This window comes from Stegodyphus dumicola, chromosome 4, assembly GCF_044657685.1.
Source record: "Stegodyphus dumicola isolate Sdum_Otavi_A_Nest chromosome 4, ASM4465768v1".
Classification (NCBI taxonomy): domain Eukaryota; kingdom Metazoa; phylum Arthropoda; class Arachnida; order Araneae; family Eresidae; genus Stegodyphus; species Stegodyphus dumicola.
In genome coordinates this window covers 88,148,682-88,170,253 of record NC_140771.1, presented here as the reverse complement: position 1 = coordinate 88,170,253, position 21,572 = coordinate 88,148,682, and the positions used below count along the sequence as shown (strand labels likewise).

Here is a 21,572-nt window from a genome sequence, read left to right as displayed (position 1 = left end):
TTTCATTTCGAATGACCTTAATAGATGCACTGAATATATTGTATATAACATTCTGATAGAAGCCCCCTTTTTAATTCGTATTTTAATGACGATCTTGCAGTTGCGCAGGTGAATGTCTAAGTAGGCAACAAGCTGTATTTAATTTTATAACTAATCTTCTTTACATTTCCGTTTTCAGGGAAAACACACGACTGAACTGACTTGAAAAAATATATCAATTTTAAACGTTGTACGGCTCCTCACTCCTTTTTCCTAAGATGGATGTCGAGGAACCTAGTGACCTATGTAGCGACTTATGGCTAAGTTCAAACAACTAAAGACACAGGCTCGAGAGTTGTTAAAATACGCTTTTATTTACTTTTATTATAAGAATAACTCTTACTATAAGAGTAACAGACGGTCCCTTCTTGGGCTTACAGGAAGCCTCTACTTGGGCTTTTATTCAGAATAAGAAATAAGTAACTAAACTATAATTAACTAAAACTTAGCTGAAGCTAAACACAATTATCTAACATAGTTGGCCTTATATTAAACTAGGCGTGTAATATATGTCCGAGCAGTAACAACTTCAAGAGTGACTTAACCTGAAAGCAAACACGTGCTACTAGGATTCCTAGCGCTCATCAGTTTGAAATCATCCTAGTCATCCTAGCACTATCGAAGTTAGTTGAACCTTCCTTCAATACTTCTTCTAACTCACTTATATACAACGCGATTCTAAAAACTCATTCTGGTAGTTGTAAGTGGAAATAAGAATTGATAGGATAGGCTTCAAAATTAAAATGTTATATAATTAAAATATACCTTACAACGTGTTAAAATATTATCATTCTAAATTAATTATCATTCTCTTTAATAAGCGTATGAAGCTGATATAATAATTTAGCGCAGCGATGATGAGACATTACAGTTAATTTTCCAGACTTAAAAGAAATAATAGAGTATGTGTATATCATTTACAAACTCTTCTTATTATTTATTTTAATTAAATGAAAATACTTTTAAAACGGAGTTGTTCTTTTTAGCAAAACTAAGATTAATTTTTATTAATTAAACTGCTTTAGAGCCAAATGTAATAATTATTTTACGTTTCCTAGTGCTGAAAAAGGAAAAATAAGTTGGCTTGTTTGATAAGGCACTTTTTACTAATAAATTATATTCACACACGAAATAAAAATAATAAAACTCGGAATAAGATTTTAATTTTAAGAAATAGTATAAATTTTAAATTTATTTGCTATCATGCATAAAAAATATTGAATTAACTTTTTAACAACATTTTTTCCCCAATTACCAAGTATTTACACACCTTTACACACCGGAAAAAAATCTCAAAACGGAATTCAACCTAATTAGTAAGGCAGTATTTAAAGAATTTTCAAACTATTTGATTTTTGTCCCAGAGGCAAATGATTGTTAAAAAATATGTAGCAGTAGTTGAATAATAATATTCATAATCAAAATCACGAGAAATTTTGTCTCCTGACGATTTAAAGTTCATATCTTTATGTGATACATGATATCATTGACAAAATGGAGATAAAATATTAAGATTTATTTGAACAATTGTAGGGTTTATATTTATTTTAACTAACATTTATTTTAAGTTTAAACTATCTTTCCTGTCAAGCCTTACTTTCCCCTGGAACTGCAAATGCCAGAGTATGTAAATTTTAGTAGAACGCGCAAGGATTCAAATTATCAGCGGAAGTATTCTGAGTTAAATAGAAAGGAAACGAGTTCGAAGTGTGCTTTCTTGCTTCACGAGTGTGGAGGTGGCTAGTTAGAAATTGAATAACCACGCGTTTCGGCTTGTGTGCTTGCCTCGGCAAATTGTTAATCTTTCAACGTAATATTCAGAGTTTGCTAAATTATCAGCGATATTGTAGAACGCGGTGAGGTCAGTTACGTTTAGAGAGCCTCGTAGTTAGTCACTTATAGTTAGTCGTTATTATCTCTTTTCAGTTTCTTATTTTTATTTTACCGCCGGGTCGGCGTAGTTTGTGAGCGTCAAGAGCACGCATTTGTAATTTCTAAAGTTGAATAAAAAGGGACTTAAACCCTTCTCAAGACTCTGTCTAATTTCCAGTTTTCAGCAGTCACCACTTTGTTGCGTGCAGGTTGGAAGCGCGCAACTTTACACAATGATAAAGCGAAATTTATGTATACGTAAATGAAGTGATTTTATAATATTGTCGTTACGGGTTTAAGGATTTTAAATTCTTTTCATGTTTTTTTTTTTTTTTTTTTTTTTTTTTTTTTTTCGAAATGTTCTATTAACTCATTTATAAATTATAAATACGCATTAAGCAATACAATTACTTAAAAAACATTCTTTCATAGAATACGTTACAAACTATCATACTAAAAATCTGATATCCTACGAACGATAACTATTTTTTGCATTGCTAATTAATCATACTAATTAACTCGGAATTTGACATCACAAGATGTTGTGAGACTATTTTTTAAAATAACAACAGAATTACAGGAATTCATTATTTGAATTTTCCATCCAAACTTTATGAAGAGATGTAATTTCGGATACCCCGTTTGTTCGGTTAACTTATAAGGTATTTCTCCCTCCTCCTTAGCGTACCTTCGTGGTGTAGTAGTCAGCACTCTCAACGCGTACTCGAGAGGTCCGTGGTTCAAGTCCCGGAGAGGACATTGCTCATTTTCCACATCTCCTGCTTCAAAAATACCTAATGACTCTACAGTGGCGCCCGAATTAAAAGGTGGTGAATGATTAATCATCACCGCCAGGATTTGGCGATTGGGTTCCCTTTTTAGGGGTAGCCCCAGTCGCCCTTTAAAAGGAGGAGTACATAAGGTATTTCTCCCGCCTCCTTAGCGTGGATTCGTGGTGTAGTGGTAAGCAAACTCGACGCGTTTTCGAGAGGTCCGTGGTTCGAGTCCCGGCGAGGGCAGTGCTCATTTTTCACATTCCCTGCTTCAAAAATACCTAATGACTCTAAGAACTTACGATTAGCATCGTTCAGATGAAAAATAGAAATTATTTTCTTTGTTATTTAGAAAATAATGTTATTTTTAATACAGTAAATAATCATTCATAATTCCCATTTTAAACTTACTCTTTTTCTTTAAATAGCACAAAGGCAATAAAAAGTGTTAAACATTTGCAGCAAGACTTAAGCACTTATTTACTTTTCTTCTTCTGTCTTAGCTGAGAGAAAATTCACTTGGGATAAATTACAAGATTTTTTATAATGTAATGAAAGCTTCAGTTCTTTTAGTTCTGACATTTTATTTTAAGTTTGCAGAAATCTTTTAATTTAAAGCAAACTACAATTGACATGACCTTTTGATAAAATGTACACTAAGCGCCGCTTAATGTAATCGCTTTTATCCACGCCTATTCTGATAACATTATATAATGAAAAAATACCCTTCATATTAGCAATGATATTTAACTAATTTAGTATAAACATAACTAACTAAACAGTGGAAAGAATTATTGCTCTGTTATTCTGTTAATGCCATTTTTTTGCTTTACTTCTTTGATTTTTACCAACAAACGCTTAGTTAAACATAAGACCTTACAGTATGGATATAAAAATGATGATATGTATGTAAGGATTATGTTAATTCAATTAACAGTTAAACTTTAAGTTTCTTTCCTGTCAAATTCTTCAACTTACTACTTCCGGCCAGAACGTAGTGTTGGAATCTTGCGGAATATTTAATGAGGAGGAGCGGTATTTAAACCACGAAGTTACTTACTGAGTCAGAGAGAATCAGAGTTTCTGATTTACGCGCGTCTGTCTTTTTGGCCATTCTCTGTCTCAAAGCTGTTATTACGCTCGGCCGTACTCAGGCCCTTGCTAAGCTTCGTAGTCAAATAAGTTAAGGGGCCAACTCGATTTGAACCTTGATAGCTTCGGCTATACTTCTTTAGTTAATCTTAGTTTTAGTTTAATTCTTAGTCTTTTAAGTTCAAGTCCAAGTGCGGGCTTTGCTTATACGCTCCTGGGCGGAGTTTTGTTAAATCTTATTGGAATAATAAAGGGTTAGTTACCCTTCTATCTTGTTGTTTCTTGCCACCGAACTCAAGCGATTATTCGCTTATCAGTTCTTAGGTTCCTCACTTCCAACATTAACTTAGAATTCCAAAGTGAGGAACTGTACATGTAGATTAAAAATAAGATTATAATAAATTTTCTAGTAATTTCCCCTAAATTAATTTCACAATTACATAATTTAAAACGTAATTGTGTTTGCGTAATTGCGGAATTACGTTTTAAATAATAGCAAATAAAAGATGAGACATTTTATCTGAACACAGCACTCTATTTCTGTTTTATTTAGTTTATAATACAAAATGACACATATATTACGAATACTGCTTAATTTTTTGCGTTTTGTGAGATACTTTATTACCTTCAAATCCTTATGCAGATTAACAATCATTTTGTTGCATTCTTTCCTTGCTTTATAAATCTTTAAAAAGAATTAATGTATTATAATTAAATTAATTCTTTTTGTATGCTTCTGTATGCACAGTGCGAAAAACAAAAAGAGGCCCACCAGCGGCCGAAGGGTAACGTCGCTGAACACTGGTAGTTCGGTCCGAGGCTCGAATCCCGCGAACGGGCTGGCTGCATGGTTGTTTTCGTGGTTTTCCCCATGTGTAACGTGTATACGAGCCAGTTTTCCTTAAAAAGTCCTCCACGAAGGCATCCCTCCCTTAAGGCAGATAGCCCTCGAGTGCTTTGCCATAATCTAATAAACCAAACCAAACAAAAAGAACAATTTTATATCTTCCGTTTTTCTGGGCCGATTCACAAAATTTAAATTGCGTTTTCATGTCTCGAAAGCTCGACTTAGGCTATATATTAGATTTATATATAGCATTGTTTTGAGATAGGCATTTTCACACAAAATCAGCCTTTTCTGAAATAACATATCATTCTTTTCCATATTTCGATTCTACGATTCAAATTATGCCTACATATTAAATTTTGTAAAATATGATGAGAAATTTAAAGATTTATACTAGCGCAATTTTTTCGTTTTGCGTCAAGAATAATTCACTTGGCGGATTTCTTAATTTATAGTAACCTACTTACTTTCCTTTTTTCATTGATGCACGAGAGGAAAAAAGATCCATCGTTCATTCTTTCAAATAATTTTAACAAAGTGCGGGAACCACATTTTCGTTATCATCGCTTATATTAAATACGCCAAATTTCAAAACGCACCAAAATGTAAATTCGTGGATATCTTCGGAAATTTTGAATAAAAAACTGTAATGTTTTGCAGGTATGCTTAGAAATACATCTACTTTCAGATGATGGCAAATCTTTTATAATAAATAGGTTATGTATATTTATAGGTTATAATTGAATTTTGTTTTCGAAAAATTCAGAAAAATCATTTTAAAATACAAATTTTTAAAATAAATCGTAAAAAATAGGTAAATTTTGTTTGGAATGAACCTAAATTTCGAAATATGTAAGGAAGAGTGAAGTTTAATAAAACAAAGAGATGTTAATAAATATATATATCATATTTAAATAACACTGAGAAACTAAAATTTTGTAAGCTAATTTTTTTAAAACTACTCGTGCGATTTTTACAAAATTTGCAGTTTGGCATAATTTGAGTCGTAGAATCGAAAAATGGAAAACAATTGGCATATCATTTCATAAAAAGTCCGATTTTGCGTCAAAATACCTGTATTAGAACAATGCTATATATAAATCTAATACATATTTTAAGTCACGCTTTGGAGACATGAAAAACACAAGCGGAATTTCGTCAATCGGCCCACTAGAACGGGAGATGTAGAACTGCCCAATTTTTTTCGCAATATTAGTAAATTTTAGAATTTATTTCTTAAAACCCGAATGAGAATTTAAGCTGCTTATTTCTATCAATTATGCTCATACTGTGATACTAAGAACTAAAGGACATCTCCAGAATAAAAACTTATTATTTGCATCAATATATTCAATATTATAAATAAAAAGTATTCATCGTGAAATATAATTTCAAACATTGGTTTAGAGCAGGGGTTCTCACCCGGTGGTACGCAGAGAAGCAAAGTATTTTTAACTATTAAATTCAAAAACTAAAACACCGACATTCTGATTGAGGTTATTCTCTAACACTCGTAAATCTATGCGATCTGAGCTTTGTTCAAAGTCAAGAGCTGCTGGATGTGATGGCATTTCTTCCAAAGAACTCAAGCATCTTCCAATTAGTGCAATTACGTGCTTAACTAAAATAGTTAGCTAAGTTATGAAGCTCTCTTACTTCCCAAAAGTATGGAAACATGCAGTTGTTGTTGTCTTCCCTAAGCCTCATCAAAATTCTACTTTTCCTCGAAATTATCCGCCTATCAGTTTACTTAGTCAGATTTCTAAAATTGCTGAAAAAATTATTCTGTTTTATATTAATCGAATCATGCCTCCTAGCTCTTATATTCCTGATGAACAATTTGGATTCAGACATCTGCACAGCACCAATCATCAGCTTCCCCGCGTTATCAATTACATAACTGGTGGATTCAATTGCAAATTTCCTACCGGCGCAATTTTCTTCGATATTGCCAAAGCCTTTGGCAGAGTGCGGCACCAAGGACTTATATTCAAACCAATTCAGCTCAATTTTCCGAACCACTTTATTCGACTTATCGCCTCTTACCTCAGAAATCGCACTTTTGCTGTTAAACTTGGAAACACCCTCTTAACTACTAAAAATATTACTGCAGGTGTCCCTCGAGGCTCCGTTCTCTCTCCTTTTCTTTACAATATTTATACTCAAGACATTCCAAAAGAATCTCATATTACTAACGCCTTATTTGTCGATGATACCGCTATCCTATCTCAAGCTTCAACCATCAATACTATACAAATTTTTCTACAAAACTATTTGGAGCTTCTTGAAAACTGGATGACGCTGTTATGACTCCTATCAAGTTTAGTATTTCCCGTTTATTATTATTTAAGAGTTTGTTTTGTTTGTTAAGTTTGATGTATGAATATGGCAACCAGTTTCATATGTTGTGATGGGGGAAATTCCCGTTCTTCTAAGCAAGCACAGTTAAGTTAGTTACATTACTGAAATACGGAATGTTTATCATCAAGATGTACGAAACACTTTATTTTTATACTAAATTCTACATGTAAATAATCGTCTGTATGTGTTCGTAAATAAAATAAAATGGATATAAAAACCAAGTCTGATTTCGAATCAAAACAGACGCTGTGGAGAATTGCCGTTAACACTGACAAAACCAAAGCCATTATTTTCAGAAAAGGACAAACTTCCTTCCGCCTAATCCCATCTTCTTTGACGACGAAATTCAGTAGACGGATCAAGTGAAGTATCTCGGAGTCACACTCACTTTTCGACAACATTTACACGAAACTTTCAGGAAATTCAATATCTCAATAGCTACTATGCGTCCTCTCCTCGGCAGACGTAGCAATCTGACTACCAACAACAAGCTTATTTTATACAAGTCCATCCTTAGACCTACTTTACTTTACGCCAGTCCGGTATGGGGACACGTCGCTAAAACCCGCATAAAAAAGATCCAAGTTATTCAAAATAAAACCCTTCGTGAAAAACTTGCAACAAATTTTTTCCTTTCTGTACTATTACATCCAAACAGCTGTATCAGCTCTTTGCGATGCTCACCATTTCCTAGAGCAAAACACAAATATCCTTCGGATATTCTAACCTATCATTTTGTTAATTATTTGAAGTACCTACTACCTTACCAATCCAACTTTTTTCACATTTCTGGTCTATTTTCATTCATATCATTTTTCTTCGCCGACTGATGGCGGCTAAGTGAAATATCCCATTCTACCATCTTGATTCTTCATATTTTTCTTTTGTTGTTCCAGACGTTCTTTTATCTGATGCAGAGTAAAAGCGTGCCTTCGCGTGCTGTCACTCTCTTTCCATTCGACACAAGTCAATAACCGCTTATATACTTATAGACGCTTATTGACAAGAGGTGAATGATTTGTTCTGCATGGCAGTTTTCGTGGTTCTTCCGTGTTGTACGTTTCACAGATATTCTTTTAGCAGTAGACATAACAAAATTTGCCATAAATGATGTTTTTAAGAGTAATGATAGAAATGGATACTGTATTTAACAGTAAATAAAAATAAGTTCCTATAAAAGAGATAATAGTATCTCATTAATTCTCTTAGAATTTATCAAATTATTAGCATGTCAGCACTTACGTCGACACTTCCGGGCTCATTTTGATCCATTTTCAATGAGAAACATTTTTTACGTCGGTTTGCCGTCTCTAACAGCAGGTATTTTGTCTTCTTGTTGCTTTGTATTCCTTACTTTTCTACGCGATTTGAGAATGTCGCCGTTTGTTTTTAAAGAACTCGTAATGTATTGTGCATTTAAATATTTGTAAAAAAATAATAAAACAAGCCTAGATTTTTCAAAATGAAAAAATGGCTAGGACTGGCTAAGCGAAAATGTGACGATTCACAGGTGATGGATCCAAGACAATCTACTAGCAATAAGAATATCGAAAAGAAAATTGTTTCTGGAAAATACCATGAAAGTTATTTATCATTTGGGTTTACTTGGAATGGAGATCACATAGATCTTACCTGTGTTATTTGCTGTGAACTATTATTCAATCAAAGTACGAAACCATCGTTTCTTAAAAGACATCTTGAATCTAAGCATGCCAATTTAAAGGATAAATCTAAAGAATATTTTAAGAGGAAATTATCGGAATTCAAAAACAGCAAACAACAGTACTGAAAAAAAAAAGAAAAAAAAAAAAAAACATTAGTTATTTTAAGAGGAAATTATCGGAATTCAAAAACAGCAAACAACAGTACTGAAAAAAAAAAAAAAAAAAAACAGTAATGAAAGGTTTTGTTACGTCAAGTGAAAACCTTTGAAAGCTAGTAACCTGGTAATCTAAGAATCGGTCGCGTACACTTAACCAATAACCACTTAGCCGACAGGACATTTAGCTGACACGGACACTTAGCCAACAAGACATTTAGCCGACACGGAAACTTAGCCGACAGGACATTTAGCCAACAAGGACAATTAGTCGACAGGACATTTTGCCGACAAGGACACTTAGCCGACAGGACATTTCACTGACAAGGACACTTAGTCGACAGGACATTTCTCCGACACGGACAGTTAGCCGACAGGACATTAAGCCGACATTGAGTCTAGCCCTTCCCAATGTTTTCAAATTTCTAAATTCTAAATTTCAGATTTCTAGAGTGATTCGCGCTACTCTTCGCCACCCTTTAACTACTATTTTTTTTTCTGAAATGTTATTTACACTTTAGGCATCACGTATTTATTAATTTGAGATAAGGCTCCGGCCCAGAAATTCGTGCTTCGTGGCCAACTTACAGATGTAGGACTGGTTTCGTTTGGTTTATGTAATTACGGCAAAGCCAGAGGGCTATCTGCCTAAGGGAAGAGATGCCTTCGTCGAGGACTTTCTAAGGAAAACTGACTCGTATACACTTTAAACATGTGGAAAACCAGGAAAGCACCCATGCAGCCAGTCCGTTCGCGGGATTCAAAATTCGGACCGAACTACCAGTGCTCAGCGACTTTACCGCTCGACCGCTGCTGGGCCTAACAGAAATAGAATGATCGTTTTATTTAACATATAAGCAGTCCTTTCCAATGAAATTGCTTCTTTAGGCTAGAACTTTATAAATGCGTTGCTAGAAAATGAGAAAAATGTTCCAAATCTGAAAACCGAAGTAAAATTCACTATTATTCTTGAATTATGTTTTTAAAGGAAATATTGGAGGTGGAGTGTTAGATTAGCAACTCTATTTTATTTTGTTATTAAAAATAAAAAAAGAGAATTTTCAAGATTATGGTTACTGACAAGTGATGCTTAAAAATCATTGTCACCTCACCGTCACCAGGCAGTTCATTTTACCGTTCTTAAGTTAAAAAATAAGCAACTCTGTTAAAGTGTCGAAATCGGGCATACTCATTTTAGCCTACCAACTTTGGCCACTATATGATACAGTTTCAAAAGTTATGACTGAGAGAGCTGAATTGTTGCATAATTTTTATTTAGGAAAGAAAAATGATTGTATATACTATATATAGGGAAGAAAGATGATTAGTAACCTCTGTAACAGGGCGACGCTTCGTTCTGCTATTTTTAACCTAAGAATAAGCAATTCGTCTCATTCTTGTGGGATTAAAAGTCTTGGAACTAAATATGCTGTAACATATATATGGTTCTGTAACATAATTTTTACTGACCACGCATCTTACTTAAAACTTTACTTAGAATGGTTTACGTTTTGGGAAGTAATTTGTTTTATAATGTCCTATAATGATAATTTAGAAGAAAAATATTATCAAACGTCTTTTCATTATTCAGTATTGAAGCAAAACCTAAATTTTCACTCTTCTAATTTCGAAAACGATGCTGACATCCAACTCCTCTGTCCAACTCCAGCTAGACTTTCTTTTACTTTAAACCCATCCGCTAAACAACTTGGGTCGAATTGTGAGCACGCATTTTGAGTATTATCCATCGAAATTCGATGGTGCTAAAAGCATATCTATAATTGTTAATTAAATCAATATTGTGTACTTTGTTTTGGAAGTCGTGATGGGTATTTTCAATATAATTAGTTATATGAATTTTTTTCATATAAAATGTAACTTTTGTCAATATGTATTAAGTATTTATATATATTCATGCAGTTTAGCAGTAAAAAATATTTTCTGAAAGTAAACAAAGTTGAGCATTTGCAATAGACAAATTTAAAATTGGAAGTATAAGCTTGATGTTGAGCTAATATATATTGCCAATTTTGATAAATTTATAACGAAAAATAAGAATGAAATCACTTATTTATATAAACATTGGTTAACCAATGAATTACTCGTTACTGAACGATGTAAATATTTCAGGGACATAAGTTCGAATTTATTTAGTTATTTTTATTATTTTTATTTAAAATATCAGTTCTTTTTATTTCTTTGGGAAATTCTTCAATTACGCTTATTTGTTCAATTTCATCTACAATTCTAGTGAATTATGGTTGGCGCGTTTAGCATATTAAGCTGATATTTTTGGAAAATTAGATGCATTAAATTTAAGATTGCAAGAACAAAATGTTGATTTATTTACAGTTAGAGATAAAATGAAGGCAATGATAAAAAAAGAACCTCGAGCTAATAATCAAAGAATTGTATAATAATATTTTAAGATTATTGTCACCTTTAGAAAGTTTTATAACCAAAAATAATTTGAAAATAGAAGAATTAGCATCCGATATTAAAGATCATTGCTTTTCATTGATAAATAATTTCAACATGTATTTTCCCGAGGATTATGAAAAAGAAAATTGGGTTAGAAATCCATTTTGTTCAAATATACCTGAAATTTTATCTCGGGAAGAAAAAGAACAAAGATGGAAATTTCCGCTGATCGAACCATAACTGAAAATTTCAAAAATAATACACTTGTTAACTTTTGGCTTAACCGAAAAAGAGAATTTAGAAGCATTTCCAATAAAGCTATTAAATTTTATTGCCTTTTTGCATAACCTATATGTGTGAACAAGATTTTTTCTTCCAGATTTTTTCATGTTATGTTTAAAAAATAAATACAGAACAAAATAAAATGTCACTTCTAATTTACACTGAAAACTAAGTGAAATAAGACCAGACATAGAGAAATTGATCTCTCTTAAACAGGCCCAAATTTCGGACTAAATGTTAGAATTAAAGTATTATAATTTAAATTTTGATAATTAAAATGGTAACCAATTTTTAATCTAATATTTTTATGTGTGCATATTTAATTCAAATAGCCTATGGGTTGTGCAAATGGCAAAATATATTTTAACTCAAGGGGCGTTAGCCCAGCAGGGCGGTTAATTTCAAAACGGCATTTTGCCTAGATTCACTTTTCAGATTGTTTCCACCAAATAATATGGCTCTGTATTATATATAAAGAAACTAAATAATGAAGAATCTGCAAGAATGTTTCTCGTATTGTGGAAAAACAACAGTACCTAGAGCCATCAAATTTTAAATAACTTAGTCTTCCAACCGAACATATCCACTTGGAAGCCCGAATTTTGAATTTCGATTAACGAATTTTTGATTAACTAACTCAACGATATCAAAGCGAGCAACGGCAATACTGTACGGAAAAGAAAAAAAAAACATTTTTATGTCCAGCCCGCGAGACTGTGTATCGGAAATTCTATGTTCTTTTAAATATTTTATGCTATTACTGTTGAAGTGAACTTTATGGCTTAAGGGCGAAGAACATAAAGGTAACACACAAAACTTTAAAAAACGCCCCTTTGGACGTAATATAAAATCTGAAAGCTTTCAATTTTTTTTTAATGTTTCTATTTAGAAATTAAAAAATTATCATTGTAAAATGTATTGGTGATACTAAAAAGATTTCCAATTTTTGTTTAGGTGGTACGCGTTTCTCAAAAAGTTGAGAACCGCTGGTTTAGAGGAATCATTTTGGAGCGTAAGCTTAATATTTATTCTCAAAATAAGTATTAAACTGTATATATTTTAACAACTGTGAACTTATTTGAGCATTATTGGGAAAATATATCATAGAAACTTGCAGCTAGTAAAGATGAGTTCCATGAAATGTCATGATTAGAAAATTAATTTTTTTAAAGGGGGGACGGTTCAGTATACGGTTTTGCACTATTGCTACTCTCAACAATAAGTAGATCAGAAAATCAATACTGCAAAAAACTAATTTCTCCTTTAAAAGACAATTTTAAGCCTGATATTGGTAAAATATTTTGAATGCTTTAAAAAGAATTCTGCCTAGAGCTAATTTGCATTCTTACTGCTTATGATTTATATTCATTTAATATTTTAATAAGCAATACTGTCCAAACACTTTTATGGTGTAAATTACATTTTAAACTGCTGTTAGTTTACAATCGCTCTTTGAAAACTAATCCTCATTTGCATCAAAACTTGTCATTTAATTTTAATTTATTATTATAAATTTTAAGTTCTTTTCAGTTTAAATGTATGGCTAGAAAATAGAAGAAAATTAAATTTAGCTAAATTATATTTCTTATAAAATACTTCAGAAAATAACATTCACATATAACATCTCATCTGTATCTCATACGAAAGAAAACTAAGATAAGATTTTGTTTAGTTGAGATAATCTAGTCGAGAGAAAGGAAGAGAAAGATTTCAGTTATAGTATTGACTTCAATTTAAAATCCGATATCTTTGAAGATAAAAAAAAATAGGAAAAGAGTAAGCTAATATGTTTTCCAAAACAACTAGATTTAACGGAAACATGACCCTTTGTATTAAATAGTAAACTGCTGTAATAGTATTAGATTTGTATACCTTTTGCCAATAAAACACGAGCAAGGATTTATCCCTCTGCATCTCCAGAATTTTCCTGAAACCTAAAATCCTTATTCTGACATTCTTTTAATTAGTGAAAGAATTTTTAAGTGTAAATATATTCCATAAGCGATTTAGGGATATGCTTTATATATCGGTACGTTATGTAATTCATGTGTTTTTAATCTTGGAAGACACAAAATAATAAAAGGACATTCATTTGCGGTACATATAAAACACAAATTTTGAGTCATGAAAATTTCTTACTTACCATAATCTTTTTCAGTGCAGTAATAACAGTTTTCCAGCAATGGAAATGTGTTAGGAGCATGATAAATTTCCCAGAATCATTATAATAAAAGAATTGTCTCATATCTAACTGCCTCTTCTCCCACCAATAGCATTCAATCTTAAAGTCACATGACTCGAAGTTATCTTGCCAGCAAAAATCACTATTGTTCCCATAGAGTAGTAAAAACTTAATCACTTGACTTCCTATAAAGAAATCAAACCGCGTGATCAAAATAAAAACAACTACGAAAATATAAGATATAGACTGGAAAAAAAGGCAAATAATCTTTTATTTTTAGGCAAATAAAAGAACACAATGGTGTGATAATACAATCGCGTTGGCGATAATATGCAAAACGAAAAAGTACGTAGCTGTGCTGATCTGAAGCGGAAGGCCAACAATACTCTCGAAAACTGTCACAAACTGGTTGTAACTGAAGCATTTAGAACCGCCAAGATATAAAATTACTGTCTTCCAGGTTTAAAGAAGTGCGGTAGACCGAAATTCCGCTTAAAGAATTTGATTTATTATACTTTTTTACAGGAAAAATTAAATTTGATATCATAATTTTTACCTTAATGTGCTTATAAAGATTACATCTGAGAAGTCTGCAAAATTTAAACACCATAAATGTTTACTTTGAGCACTCAGGAAAATGAAATTTTGAATATACGTATCATGTTCAAATAACTTTGAAGATATATATATATAATCTTTATAATACTATAATGTATATAACCCTTATATTCTTAAGAAACAATTATATGTTTATAAGGTGGCATCAAGTGTTTCAGTTTAAAATGATAATTTCAAAATATGTGCCAAAAAATGGATTACCTTTCCAACTAATTTTCATTAATTTATTCACTGATATGATTACCCAGAATATGTACGTGTTTATTGTATTTGAAGTAAATTATTTCTGGATTTGAAATAGAAATTTCTGTTATCTTTAATTTAACCAAATCAGCAGCGTTGTTTGATAAACCTATATTCTCACTTGATGTGCCGCGAAAAAAATTCGAACAAAAGAACGTCATGAACCAAAGCATTTCCAGCAGACTAATCAACCTAAGATCAGCATACAAGAATATTTCAAAAATGTGTTTAATACATTGTATAAATATGAATAAATGTTAAAATTTTAATTAAATCCTTGTGTACTGCTACTATTAAAATGCATTATAATTGGTGCTATTTATGTTCAGAGCTTTGCTGTGCCTTTTCCTCTTGCAAATGATATTTGGAAATTACCTGCAGCAAAAGTAAAGGATAACGTTTCAAATAATTTTATTAATTTCTGTTAAAGATATCTATATTGTGACTTCAGTAAAATAAAAACACTGTACAACTTGCACGCAAATATATAGAAATATTGTACATTTGATTAAATGCTTTTTTCTATTTTCTTCCCATTTACTGCTCTCTAAACAGCAAAGACTATCTATATTTTTTAAGATTATCTATTTTAATTTTTTCATTCTAGTACGCCACCTTTGCTCGAGCAAGAAGTTCTTCGCTTTTAACGAAAAAAAAAGACTTGCTTGTTTACTTAAACCTTGAGATAGGATGCTGGAATGAATTTTAGTTCTAGAACATTTTATTTTTCAGAGCTTATGCAGTCACGGTGGCGTAAGACTCTAGATAAAAATATTCAAAACGTCAGCACGTAACTATAAAGTTTTAGTATCGTGATTTATTAATGCAGGAAATTTTCTCTCTCTCTACTCAAGAATTTCATATAAAAGCATTAACAATTCGTACATAGCCCGATTACCTGAACTGCTATTGACTGACACTATCTCAAGCGGACGAAAGTTTGTATGAAACGGGTATTCCACCCATTTTGATTTTAAAATGAAGAGTGTGACAAATCATATAGTATAAAATCGTCGAACTAGATTTTATAACTTACGTAATTTAGCTTAATATATAAAAACAAGAAAATATATGTAAAATAAGAATTTGTAAAACAAAGTTGTAATTTTAATTTAATATAGTCCCTTAATTCTCTATTTTAATTCGTGTCTTTCTCTTTTAAAAATAGAAATTGCTTACAATAATTCTTTCTAAACTGCATCATTTCAAAATTATAACCATCAGATGACTTTTACATAATATTGGTGACGTATATGATATTGAGAACTGTTAACCAGAGAACAGGGGCTCCATTACCTAGCTGACATGATGTCTGCCTTACACGGATTAAAGCCCCTGCCTCCAGAAGCTATTTATTATGACTAAGCAGAATAAGTTTACAGTGGCATACAAGGCCTTCAAGAACACAAGAACATAAGTACCATAGTCATAATAGACCCTAAAGAAAGCATGTTACAAGTGTACCTACAAGCATTCAAACAATTTCAAAACTGAGTCCAACTAATTTAAATAAAAACTATGGTACAAACAAAATATAATACATCCATTACTGTATTATACACAATTAATATCAATTAGATTCACAATTTCAAGAAGAACCATTCAATTTAGAAAAAAAAATGCATAAAGATAAACTAAGACAATAATAAACTGCCAAATAAAATTTTTTCTTATGAATTCAGAATTAAGAACCAATAACTTTGATAACTGAACAATATTATCATAAAATACACTGAACCTGAGATAATATTACAATACAAAACATAAATTTGGTTTAAAAACAAAACCACTCCAAGTAATATAAAAACTCTACATCAGGTTTGCTGGCAACGCAATAGAAATACAGTACAAGAATAATGCCAACATAAAGATATGAAAAATTTCCAATTTCAAAAACCACATTCATTCAAAAATAAGTCAAAGAAAATTATTATAAAATACTGCCTTAAATGCACATTTTACAATAGAGAACTCAAGTAAAACCAATCAAATTCACAAAAACAAGTCAACTATTCAATTCAGAAAAGTGCAAAAAGGTATACAAAATAATTATTCTAGATTAGGTTTTCTGGCATCGCTAAGACAAATGCAATACTAAAAAAATGCCGACATAAAATTTTACAGAATTTCAAAATCAAATACAAAATGCATTCAAGATTAAAGTAAAGAATAATATAAAATAACTATCATGAATGCAAATTTTTAGAATAGAATGCACAATTAATGCCTATCAAGTTCACCAAAGTGAATCAATTCAATTAGAAAAGAACGCATTAAAATATGCAAAATAATAAAATTGTCGCAAAAATTTTCTGTTAAATTTAATTAACAATTACAAAACTGAACAACATAATCATGATATATATATATATATATATATATATATATGATTAAGAACGATTTCAGTACCATACAACAAATAGTATGTGCATCACAAATAAAACCGACTATTTGTACAATATAAGAAAGTAATAGGCTACAAGTAACCGTTACAATTTATAAGAGCATAGATGCATTCAATGTCAGATACGTCTGTTCTACGTAAAACCATTTCTAATTTTAAATCAGTAACATAAGTAGTGGAAACAACAAAACTGAACAATAATAAGCATCAAACACACAAAGTTAAACAATTACCATTATACAGTAAAAATCTAACAGTCGCTGAAAGTCAATATCTCACTCCCAATAGAGATGATCTGAGAGAATTATTTACAGAAAAATTTAATTCCTGACAGAAAAGCATAATTTCCTTAAATTTCTTACTCTCACTAGAGTTTTTTAATATCAATTCAGCACATTTTGGCCTGTGTTGATCTAAAGGTTTATTCAAGTGAAGGTTTTTAGTAAATGGACAGTGAAAGATAAAGTGTTCAGGGTCTCCCAACTCCCCGCAAGAACAAAGCTCAGTCGTACGTAGTCCAAATCGAAAGAGATATGTATTAAAAGGTCCATGACCAGTGAAAAATTGAGTATAAAAATTCGATGTGCTTCTTTGACTGAGTGAAACTTTTGGAAAGAAAGAGAAGACTCGTCTTCCTGTGGAGTCATTAGTCCATCTTTCCTGCCATTTCACAAGCAGTGTATTTAAAGTCTCGCTCTTCAAGTGTGAAAAAGGCAATTTCGTTGGATTTTCAATTCCGTTGATATCATTAGCAGCCCATTTAGCTAAAGTATCTGCTTCTTCGTTGTGATATTGAGAACTGAAATCAAACAGCCAAAAATAATTTTACAGCATTATTTATCAGCCAATCAAGTGGTATTGAAACAGAAACTAATTCATTCAGTTCGCCTAATCTTCAACTTCTTCATACTGCATTTACAACATATCATTATGACTATATGGCTAATATCTTCAAGTTTCTTCTTCATCTGTCTTCAAAAAGTTTCAAATTACTACTATACAGACATTATATATTCTTATTTATTTCTTTGTACATACCTTAATACGCATAGTAATCTTAAGAATTAAATTCATACTGTATTTACCTTTGTATAAATTGGTAGCACATTGAAATTTAAAGTATTAAAATAATAGTTAATAATAGTATTAAAATAATAAGCAGTGGAAACAAAGTACTTCGAATATTTTTAAAACATTTTCAGAATTTGCTTGCATCCATGGGATATGGTACTTCACTCATTTTTACAGAAGCTTTTTCTTCAAAGTATCTATAGATTTTGTCTTTCTATATTCATACATAAAAGTGCAGCTTCTATGGCTTGAAATAAATCTGCATTAAAAATTTTGCATTCGATTTCTTGTATAAAGCATGCAAGAAATCGAATGCAAAATTTCATTCATGACAGGCTTAATGAGGAGTCATAAAAAAGCTTGTAAGGTAATTACATTTCTCCCCATACGGGCGTTTCTTACATTCAGCTAGCAAATGGATACTAGGTTCAGATCTCGGCAAAGACAAAGTTGATTTTTCACGGTTTTGGCTTCGAAAACTTAAAGGAGTTCCTTAGACAATATACGAAGTAGTGAGTGAGTGAGCGCCACCAAAGAAGACCACTGGACTGGCCTTACACTCACAGTGTATTATCTTCCTGGCAGAAACCATCTACTCTGCTCCACCCTGCTCCGGAACGCAGCCGAATAGACAGCTAAGAGTCTCATAAAGTCTACATGTAAGCTTGCATGCTGTTGTTAGGGAAAAGATTATCCTGTTAGGAACTACTTAAAATTAAGCAAAGAAGCAATCAAAATACTGTTCAGAATCGCTGTTAGAATAGACAGAAACTTGTGTTAGATAAAGTAAAGAGAGGAGGTCTCGCCTGAAAAATTAACAGCCGTGGATTTTCTGGACTTGCCAAATGTCTACATGCGGATGCTAATCCTGACACAACTGTCATATATTTATTGGGCTTTTGTAAAATCATTGATCTTGCATGAAGGAAAGACGTAACCTATTAAATTATTGCGCATAGTAAACTAAAAAAATGTCTAGCTCTCAAATGTAATTTAACGCAGATTACTTTCCATGTGCCTGACTCTTATGTAAAAGCATTTAAAAGATTGTGTACCTGTTATCACTAAAATAACAAATTCCTGCATAATTTAGTTCCTTGAGCAAACTTAAACTGGAATTCTTTTACAAATTGAACCATGCATCTACATTTTCTTTCGTAATACTTGCAGACAGGATAATACATACATAAGTACAAAACTGAATATTAAAGTGAAAAACTAACATGCTATTGAGTACAGAAATACAGAAAGCTGATCCCTAATACTTGCATACATAACACATAAAAGTGCATACGTAATACATTAAAACTAAAATTAAAACTGATGAACATAATACATAAAACTGATCATTAAGTAATACTATGAAGTCTAAATCCTAGCCAATTACGAAGTGACCTTCATAGTACATGAAGAGAAGTAATAAATACAGACTTGAGTATGTTCAAGTGAACATAAACAAAAAAGTATAGCACCATACTCAGTAAGCTGATATCTGATTCCAAACACTTGAATACATAATTACAAAGAAAACCTTACCTAAGTTAATTCCATAGTTACTTTTATTACCTTAGAACATGCATATAATTTATAAAAAACTGAAGTACTTAATGCTGATCGCTAGGGAGAGATTCAAACATACAGCTGATCACATAAATACAGATATCTCTTACCTAATATTTACATAAAATGTTGAATATTTATTACAATTAAGAAGGCAAAAATGCCATACCAAGAATGATATCATTCAGAAACTTCAGGTTGTGATGTTGCGTGGCCCAAACTTGTCCGTAACAGTAGTAGTGACTGCTATGAAATGGAAGTTACACAAACTCTTAAGAAGGGTTTAACTCCCTTTTTATTCCACTTTAGAAGTTACAGATGCGTTCACTTGACGCTCACAAACTACGCCGACCCGACGGTTAAATAAAAATAGAAAAGTACAACTAAAAATAAATAACAGGATGATTAATAACGAAGTCACTACCTACGGGGCTCTATAAACGTGACTAACTTAACCGCGTTCTAAGATACAGCTAAGATTTCAGCAAACTTTCTGAATAAGAAGTTGAAAGATTCAACTAACTGCCGAAGTAGGCACACAGGCCGAAACGCGCGGTTCTTAAATTTCTACCTAGCAACCTTCACGCTCGTGAATCAAGAAAGCACACCTACAAACTCGTTTCCCTTCTATTTAACTCAAAATACTTCTGTTAAAAATTTGAATACTCTGCACGTTCTACTAAAATTTACATACTCTGGCATTGGCAATTCCAGGGGAAAGTAAAGGCTTGACAGGAAAGATAGCTTAAACTTAAAATAAATGTTAGTTAAAATAAATATAAACCCTACAAGGTGATAACATAAGTTGACCTTGTCCTTCTTGAACCTACTTATCACAAACTTGTAATTTAAATATACAATTAGTAAGTGTAGAAAAAACTCTTTGCTGTTGGTGATTTTACTGCCTCAATCTGGTCTTTCGAATCCTAGACCTGTACATTAATTGCAAAAGTAAAATTTTTAAATAATATAGGCAGGTTTTTGCCATAGTCCTAATTACCTAAGTTAGTCTTGGGCTGAGAAGTCTGAGGTGTGAGCTCCGCATACTTAACATATTGATTTAGTGTGACTTGTTCATTTTATGATTCAGAGCGCAAAGCGCTTGATTATTTCTGTTTGGGGACACTTATCGTCGTATTACAGAATACTTTCTCTGACAATGGCTGATTACCGCTCGCTTGTAGCTTTTTATTTGCTGCTTTGTTTGTTCTCATATTTGCCGCCCATTGTGGGCAGTAAGCTTGACTTGGCTTTCATAAATGGTATTATGCCGTGTTCATGCAGTGTAAGACGTAGTGGTCTGGGTCCCCTCTTTCCACATTGATATCTTTCTGTGTCACTCAGGCTGAATCTATGCAGATAGGTCAGGAAAGGGCCATGACCTGTATGAAACTGTGTCTGACTACCACTATTGCAATTTAACTCTAGTGTTGTTTTTGGGAAGACCATATATGTTCTCCTTCCTATATCCGGTGTGTCCCATCTGGCTTGCGATCTGTCTATCAGTTTGTAACGTTGCGTGCCTCCAACTTGCACGCAACCAAGAGGTGACTGTGAAAACAGGATAAAACACAGAGTCTTGTAAAGGGTTTAAGTCCCTTTTTATTCAACGTAATAAATTACAATTGCGTGCTCTTGACGCTTACAGACGGCACCAACTCGGCGGTCAAATAAAAATAATAACCTGAAAAGAAACTAAAGACAAGACTCTAACTACGAGGCTCTCTAAAATAACTAACTCACCGCGTTTTACAACACCGCTGCTAATTCAGCAGACTTGAAGCTCACTTGAACGATTAACACTACTTCCCGCCAAGCACATAGGCCGAAACGCGGGGTTCTTCAATTTCTCGCTAACTACCTCCGCGCTCGTGAAGTAAGAATATCACACACCGAACTCGTTTCCTTCCTATTTAAATCATAATACTTCCGCTGATAATTTGAATGCTTGCGCGTTCTACTAAAATTTACATATTCTGGCATTGGCA

The 21,572-nt window shown here is 32.2% G+C and overlaps 1 protein-coding gene across 2 annotated transcripts in view; it reads right to left on the bottom strand.

Moving 5' to 3' along the window:
• The window catches only part of LOC118205508 (proton-coupled folate transporter-like), a 98,645-nt gene that overhangs the window by 38,442 nt on the left and 38,631 nt on the right, over positions 1–21,572 (bottom strand). Inside the window, exon 2 of one of the 2 annotated variants that reach the window (XM_085815175.1) lies at positions 13,650–13,873. The gene's annotated coding sequence lies outside the window, so the exon portion shown is untranslated. Of the gene's footprint in view, positions 1–8,616; positions 8,770–13,649; positions 13,874–21,572 lie in introns of those variants that run through there. The other variant, XM_035377802.2, reaches the window with a different exon arrangement.